At 40.4% G+C, this 8,605-nt stretch overlaps 1 non-coding gene across 1 annotated transcript; it reads left to right on the forward strand.

Moving 5' to 3' along the window:
- The first annotated feature begins 4,773 nt into the window (after nt 1–4,773).
- Nucleotides 4,774–4,852, forward strand: TRNAT-AGU (transfer RNA threonine (anticodon AGU)). The gene has a single exon. It is a non-coding gene; the product is annotated as a tRNA-Thr (tRNA).
- Nucleotides 4,853–8,605: the final 3,753 nt, after the last annotated feature.

The following is an 8,605-nucleotide window of genomic DNA, read 5'->3' on the forward strand; positions in this document are numbered from 1 at the left end:
TGCATTAAAGAAAAAGTCTCTCTAATGATCTCTGGGAAAACAGAGCATCTATTTGAGCTGTGCTAGTTTTTAATGTACCCGTCCAGATTTTAATCCAATAGAAAAATTAACAGCCTATTTGGTAGTAGCATGTCCTGCAAAAATAAGTGCTATAAAATTGAAAGTATTTAAATGGATATTTAAACTATGCAGCCATCAGTGATTTAGTTTTCAATTACATAAAGGTAATTACACTAGAATCCACCCCATTCACCCTTCCGTGAGAAAATGCTGGATGCTGTAATAAGCCGATGCTTTCAGGCAGTGACTGATCTCCACTCCTTCTTGGCCAGGACCTGAATTAATTTGCTTTAAGCAGTTTAGGGTGTATACTAGGAATATAAATGATGGAAACACCCTTTGTGACCCTTCTCACAAATGAAGTTGCATCACTGCTAAGGGTGCATGTGAGGCTAGAGGCCCACCCAGCCTTCTCAGCTCTCTCAGCTGCGGATTTGGCTCGTGAGGGAAGGAAGGGCAGGACGGTGGTAAAGGAGAGCGCCACAGCTGGCCTCTTCCTAGAGCAGTGGTTTTCAAAGTTTGCATGCAGAGGAGGCTTCTGGGGTGCTGGTAATGTTCTGTTTCTTGACCTGTGTGCCAGGGGCTGGCTGATTAGCTCAGCTGGTTAGATTGTGGTGCTGATAACACCGAGGTCCAGGGTTTGTTCCCTGTACCAGCCAGCCGCCAAATAAAAAGCAAAAGATAGTTGATCTGGCTGCTGGTTACGTGAGTGTGTTCAGTTTAGAAAAATTCACTGAGCTGTTCACTTACAATAAATATGCTTTTCTGTTTGTACATTGTATTGCAACAAAAAGTTTAAAAGTGCAGAAAATTAGAGAGCATAAAAGCAGATTTCTGTTCTCTCCCTCCTCTTCAGATGCAGGTGGTCTGTGTCCCGTAGTTTAAGAAACACTGCCCAAAGCAATCTAGGGGGCTACAATTAGGGAGGAGTCATGTTCATAGAGGTGGACAAGTAAAGCCAAACAAATAATGATGCCTAATACAGCAGGGTGCACTATGTCCTAGGTGCTATATGAATACATTCACATATTGGTCTTCATAACATCCTTGAGGGGACAATATTATCTCCATTTTACCAATGAGTTAAATGGCACCATAGAGGAGGCTGAGCTGAGAGTCCATGTAGGTCTATCTATCAGGACCAAAACCTATTTTATTTTCACCAGCACCACTGCTGGGCAGCTTGAAGGAGCAAATAAGTCACAAGGACAGCCTGAAGGAGTGAAAGTGGACAGAGAAGGAACCTAAGCCTCTTTGCCAAGTAGTAGATAGTCCTTAAGGGCAGACTGCAAATAGGCACCTCTGGTCTTTTTAGAATCTTCTAGCAAGTAGATGGCAGTTTCTCAGAGGCAATGCCCTAAGGCAATGCCCATGAGACCTCCAAACACTTGCAGAGAGTCCTGGAATCCAGGGTTCTGGACTGTGTCCCAAACATGGCTGGACATCAGAATTACCTTGAGAAGGTTCCAAACATACACATTCACTAGCTCCACCCCAGAGATCTAGATTTCGCAGGTTTGGGGCGAGCCCTGAAAAGTTCTTTAAAAGCACCCCAGGTAATTCTGATGATAAGCTGGGATTGGGAAACACCACCCCAGCCACACTGACGACATGAGAAAGTCATACCCGTACGTACCTTAGTAGTAGTTTATCACAAGCCAATCAGGGGGAAGCAAGGAGACCATTATAGGGCACCCTCAAACTGAATAGATGTAACCAGATGTTAGGCCAAGAAACAAAGCAGAATAAAAGGAAACTTGCTATCATAAGACGGAAACTTGTGATTAGTTTAGATTAGTTTAGGCCTGTAAATACAAGGCCTGCACCTGTTGTGTCCCAGGCATTATTACACTTGAGTTTTTTGTTTTTGGTGGCTGGCCAATACAGGGATCTGAACCCTTGACCTTGACACTTGGTGTTATCAGCACCCTGCTCAAACCAAGTAAGCTAACAGGCCAGCCTACACTGTGTTTTCTTCCCTCCAGCCTGTTCACATGGAGAGAATCTAAAGGTTTTTTTTTTTTCTTTTTTTTTCAAGTTTTTTTTTTTTTTAAGTATTATAAAAATAAAACAATAAAACAAATAAAACAATTTGATATCTCAGATCTTACTCCAAAATCCTTGGTCTAGGATGTTTTTAAGTTAGAAGTTTGAGAATTTTGAACAAAGCAAAAATGAACTTTGAAAAATTTAAGGAGATAGTACTGCAAAGGTAACAAGACCCAAGGGCACCCTCTCCCCACCCCCATCATCCAGAACTGGTTTATTCTAGATTTAAACAACGAACTTGAACAACTTCCATGTGACCCTGGTGTTCAGTGGTGAAAGTACAGAGGTGATTATGTACAGTCAATAACTTCCCTATCTCATCTGTCAAGTAGAATAAACAGCTAAACTGATAAGTTGATAAAGTGCTTTTTTTTTTTTATGGGAAAGTTAATAACTTACTCTAAAGTAGACTTTAATTATTGGACCTTGCTAAGAAATGACATATGAATTAATTATCTTAAATCACTGCCAAGTTCGATCCCCATACAAGTTTAAAGGAGAATTTCACAGCACTCAAACCTAAAGGAAATATTAATGGCATAAATGATAGAACACAATTAAATCTATTATTCACCAGTATAAGTGGGAACAAAAGATAGTGAGCAATGAAATAAGCCTGTAATTGAAATCAATTAGGTTTATAAAAATCATCTCAATCCAGAACATGTTTTCATCCTAAACCGTTGTCTCATTTGAGGAAAGAATCCTTGTGCCTCATTTGTGAGACTAGATTTCCATGTTTTCTTTCTTTCCACATGTGGAAGTAGGATAAAGAGATCTTTTAGCCAAGAAATACATTTTAGGCTCAAACACTAGAGAGATGATCAATCTCCATGAATTTTATACAAAGTTAATGCTACTCTTCTGGATAAAAGGGGAAAAAGTGAGCCCAAAAAGGGGAAATTAGAACACATACCCAGAGATGAAGGAGACCTTTTGTGTATCCTCAGTCTCCCAGTTTATTTAGATTCTGTTTCCCGTCTGCATGAAACACCTCTAAAGGAAAAGAATGCTTTTAGCTGCAAGCAGAACTTTCTAACTGACTCTGGGGAAAGAAACAATTGTTAAAGTAGCTTCTATTCTGAACTTTTTGATTTAAAAGGGTCATAGTAACCTGAAATGTGACTACAGCTTATCCCTTTGGAAAAGAAATGATCAGTATCAGAGAAGAAGTATTTTTAAAATAGTAGTCAAACGTAAAGGAAATATTAATGATATAAATGAAAGAACACAAATTTATGGTCAATTGATTTTTGACAAGGGTGCCAAAATAATCTAATGGAGAAAAAACAATCTTTTCATCAAACGGTTCTGGGACAACTGGATATCACATGCAAAAAAATGAAGCTGAACCTTTACCTCACACCAAATTAAAAAATTAGCACAAAATGGATCAAAGACCTAAATGTAAGAGCTGAAATTATAAAAATCTAGAAGAAAAACTAGGCGTAAATCTCTGTGACCTCGGATTAGGCAGTGTTTTCTTAGGTATGACACCAAAAGCACAAGCAACAAAAGAAAACATAGGGAAGTTTGACTTCACCAAAATTCAAACGTCCGTACCTTAAAGGATGCCTGCAAGAAACCTATAGCACGGGAGAAAATATTTGCAAATCATATATTTGGTAGGGGATTGTATCTAGAGTGCCTAAAAACCTTACGCCTCCATAATGAAAAGACAAATAGCTCAATTTAAAAAAGGGCAAAGGATCTGAATAGACATTTATATAAAGAATATATGCACATTGCCAATAAGCACATGAAAAGATGCTCAACATGATCAGCCTTTAGAAAAATGCAAATCAAAACTACAATGAAACACCTCTTCACACCCACTAGGACGGTCAGAATAAAAAAGACAGATAATGACAAGTATTGGTGAGGGTGTAGAGAAATTGGAACATACATTACTAGTGGGAATGTAAAATGGCACAGTCATTTTGGAAAACAGTCTGGCAGTTTCTCAAAAGGCTAAACATAAAGTTAATGTATGATTCAGCAATTTCTCTTTTAGGTAAGAGAAATGAAAATGTATGTGCACACAAAAACTTGCATGTAAACGTTCATAGCAGCATATTCATAACATCTAAAAAGTGGAAATAGCCTAAATGTCCATCAACTGATGAATGTATAAATAAAATGTGTTATATTCATACAATGGAATATTACTTGCAATAAAAAGGAAATATGGATACATGCTACAACACGGATGAACCTTGAAAACATGATAAGTGAAAGAAACCAGTTATAAAAACCACATGTTGTATGATTCCATTTATATGTAATGTTCAGAATAGGAAAATCTATAGAGATAGAAAATAGATTCATGGTTGCCTGGAGCTGGAATGGGAGTGTTGGGGGAACACTGAGAGTGGCTGCTAATAGATACATGGTTCTTTTGGGGGTGATAAAAATGTTCCAAAATTGACTATGTGTATATACTTAAAACCACTGAACTTTCCATTTTAAAGGGGAGAATTGTATGATGCATGAATTATATCTCAATAAAGTTGCTTATTAAAAAAAAAACAACACAACACAGAAGAGACATTTGTCACATGCAGGTAGAAGCATTTAAAATCCAGCGCATGATTCTCTATACTTTCTCTGCCTTGGCAGAGAAACATATTGATAGAAAAGTGCCCATAAGATCGAAATAGGGCTGGCTGGTTAGCTCAGTTGGTTAGAGCGTGGCACTAGTAACACCAAGGTCAAGGGTTCCAATCCCCTTACTGACCAGCCACGTCCCCCTGCAAAAAGATCAAAGGAGCTGAAACACAGCCAGCACATGGAAGAAAACTGTTCTGGAGATTTGCTCAGAACCATAACTGACTTTGAGTAAAGGATAAATAAAACTTTACATGTTTAAAAAACAAGAAATATCTCATTCAAATTTTAGTGCTGAAAGTGGATTTATCCCTGTACCAGCCAGCTGCAAAAAAAAAAATATATATATATGTATATATGTATGTATGTATGTATGTATGTATAAACCCCCAAAATTTGTATAATCAATTTTGATTCAATAAAAATAAAAATGAAAAAAGAAAGAAAGTGGATTTAGTAGTTCATCTAGTCCAGGGTTTCTCAGTCCCTTGGTATTATTGACACTTTGGGTTGGATGATTCTCTGTTGTGGAGGGCTAACCTATGCATTGTAGGATGCTTAGCAGCATCCCTGGATTTCCAGTTGTGACAACCAAAAATATCTCCAGACATTGCACAATAGTCCTTGGGAGATAAAATACACCCTTCCCCCTCCACTTGTTGAGACCACCCAACATTTCCCAAAAAGTGTCCCTTAGAACATTAGTTTTACCTGACTAATGCTAACATTCCCCAAAAAGAGTTCCTTAGAACATTAGTTCTGTCCAGTGCTGCAAAAGAAGAGGATTCACAGTTTAGTAAATTTGGAAAACAGTAAGTTAAATGAAGCCCCCCACCCCCAACCCTGCACTTTACAGCAGTAGAAGCTAAGGAACAAAAAACTGAGATGACTTGCCTTCTGCCATCAAGTGACAACCTAATCATAGCTCAGTCAAGAACTTGGGTCTTCCTAAGCCTAGATCCATGCTCTTTTTTTGACTCTTTAGAAGCGGAGCCTCCCACTTCTCAATTTGATATTAACCAAATAAGGCTTTGAGATTTGTTAGCAGATTAAACTACTGCTGGAGAGGTCCTAGCACAGACTCTCCCATGAGGTCATCTCCCATTTCAAGATTCAGATGTTGTAGAGGGCTTGTCAAGGTGCAAGTGGAGTGAGGACTGTGGGTCATATCAGTGATCCAGCAGCTATCTCCCTTCCCTTCACTGCAGTTTAATAACCAGACATTTTCAGTGCCACCTGATTCTACTCCCTTAATTAAGATCTGATAATGAAGGAATGAAGATACAGTACATGGATTTGCAGGACAGGCCCCTAATCTAGCACTAGTCAGACAGAATGTATCAGTAAGCATTTGGAACTTATGAAAAGGTGTGATAAATAATCCTCAAGGTCAAAAAGGATGTGCTGAAGATATGTTCTAATGTCTGTGTAGCTGATGAGGCTTACACTCAAGGCTCACTGGGTATCTTGAATGTCACAGTAGGGTTAAAAAAACACTCAGATTCTTTTAGAAAATTCAGCGCAACTATGAACATTAACAAAACAGGGAAATATACTCTATCAAGTGAAACCAAATGATATAAAAAATTGGGGAAAGTGTTTAGGTTACCCAAACTTTTTAGAAATCTAAACAGGGTTTTTATGGGTTTTTGTTTTTCACCATCTTGGAATATAATTTGGACCTAACTATTATGTCAAATAAGTAACAATTTTGAAGGGCTATTCCTTACATCCCAGGAGCCAGGCCTCTCCCTAACATTTGTGGGGTCAAGGGCAAAAGTATAAACGAAGGTCCATTTTACATCTGTCTAACTATGTAAAGGTTATAAATCAAACTGGTTAATAAAATATTTTCTATTTCCTCCCTTGATAACTCTATTTTCCTAAAGACCTGAAGGCCAGGCTTGAATGTGCAATTCTTAGACTCCTAGGAGTTCTGCACCAGGACATGAAGGCATGAGGAGATCTGGACCCCAAAACGAAGCTCCTCTCTTTCTCTTGCCATGTCTGACTCTGACTAAGAGGGTTCTCTCACGCACGCATGTGGACATCCCAGCACACACAACCATGATCTGTGCACACCTCTGCAAACAGGCTCCCCTTGGCCACCCCTCGGGCTGACTACACATACCAGTGGCATGGTCTGCCCTCGGGAGGATGGGTGTGGGGACAAAGCCTAGGCAAGCCCTGGAAGTGGCTTCAGGCATTTAAGCAAAGAATTCTGAGGTGGTCCAAGGTATCCATAGTGCGGTCAAGAAGGGAACAATGTGGGTTCTGAGTGGGCACCTCCTCTTGGTTCCATAGTCTCCTCATCCTGTGGGGAGGCGCACAGACAGGGAATATCAGAGCAGGGCTCTCTAAAAGCCTAAAGGTAGTACCAGCAGGACCCCCACATTCTGGAGTGTGATAATTAGCATAAGGCACGGAAGCCTGGCACATACATCAGGCCTGCTTCAGCAGGACGAGGGAGGCCAGAGCAAGCTTGTCCGGACAAGGAAGAGGGATCATGCCTCGCTCACCCTGGAGGGTTCACAGAAGTTTATCAATTCTTGGCAAAACAGAACAGCACAGCTTGGAAGAGTCTGCCCAGATTTGAGTGCCAGTTTAGTTAATGATTTAAAGGGGCTTTAACCTTTTCATTTTATGGTGAAAATTCTAGTATTATTTTCATCAGGGCCACTGAACTTTCTGTTTATCCTCCTCACTATGACCCCTGATCCCCCACCCCTCACTGTTGTCACAGTGCCAAGGACCCATCAGCCCTTGCCAGCCTTCCTTTCAGCCTGATACGCATGTTGATGCTTCAAACAATAATCCTGATAGATGTCCTAATCCTGTTGGTTCTTCATCCATTGCTGACTTAATCTCCATCCTCCAATGGAGTCCACCACGTACGTTCTGTTTCTGTTCCCAAGCAGAAGAGATTGCTGGAGAAAATTTAAATATCTGATCCAAGCCAACATCAGCTGACGGGGCCCAGCTGAGCCCTCACTACTTCCAGGCAATTCTCTGGTAGCACTCAGGTTTTTCAAAATTGCCTTCCTACCACATTCCCCACTGCTCCTTTTCTAAATCATTTCTATTTTCCTTAAGGCCCGAAATCCCGCCCCTGCATATGACTTTTCCCTCTTGCTTAACTGAAGAAATCAAGATTCTCCAGTGTGAGACTCCTCTTCCTGCGTCTTCTCTACTGAGAAGTACTTAAAGATGACATCCCCTCCTCCCCTTCTGTCTCACTTGAGAGGAAGATGGGAACCTTCTGCTTTCCAGGGCTTGTTTTCTTCTTGGTCCTGGATCCTGTGGACTTCTATGCCCTGTAAACGCTGCGTCACGCATGGCCCCTGCTCTGTTCTGTGTCTTCTATTTCTTATTATGCTAGTTTTCTTACTTACTCTTCACTACCCCAAAACATCTAGTTTCTTGACCCCTCTTCTAACCCTCCCCTGCCAAATTTTCAGCACCATCCTGGCTCACTTCTATTCCTATTGAGCCCAGATGCCGCGGCTCATCACTTTGAACATTTTTTCATAGCATCATCAATCCTCATGCTCCTTGGTCCTTCTGCCCCATCTTCTCAGTAAATACCAAAACTTGGATCAATCCACTGCCTATTTTCTCAGGCTCTTAACTTTGGCAGCACAAACTATTAAAGAAAATCACACCATTATGTGGACAAGTGCCCATACCAATTTTGGTCTCCATCCTCAGTAAGACTCTCAATGGGTAATAATCCTTGTACTTGTCCTTCCTTGCTTAATCCTCTTTTCTACGTCCCTTGGCAATAATTCTAATCCTATGGCACTCTCAGTGCCTACCCTCTCACGATCACCTTCCAAACCATCTTCCTTCATTTTCCTTTCTCCCTCCCTTCCTTCCTCCCTTCTTTCCT

This window comes from Cynocephalus volans, chromosome 1, assembly GCF_027409185.1.
Source record: "Cynocephalus volans isolate mCynVol1 chromosome 1, mCynVol1.pri, whole genome shotgun sequence".
Lineage (NCBI taxonomy): Eukaryota > Metazoa > Chordata > Mammalia > Dermoptera > Cynocephalidae > Cynocephalus > Cynocephalus volans.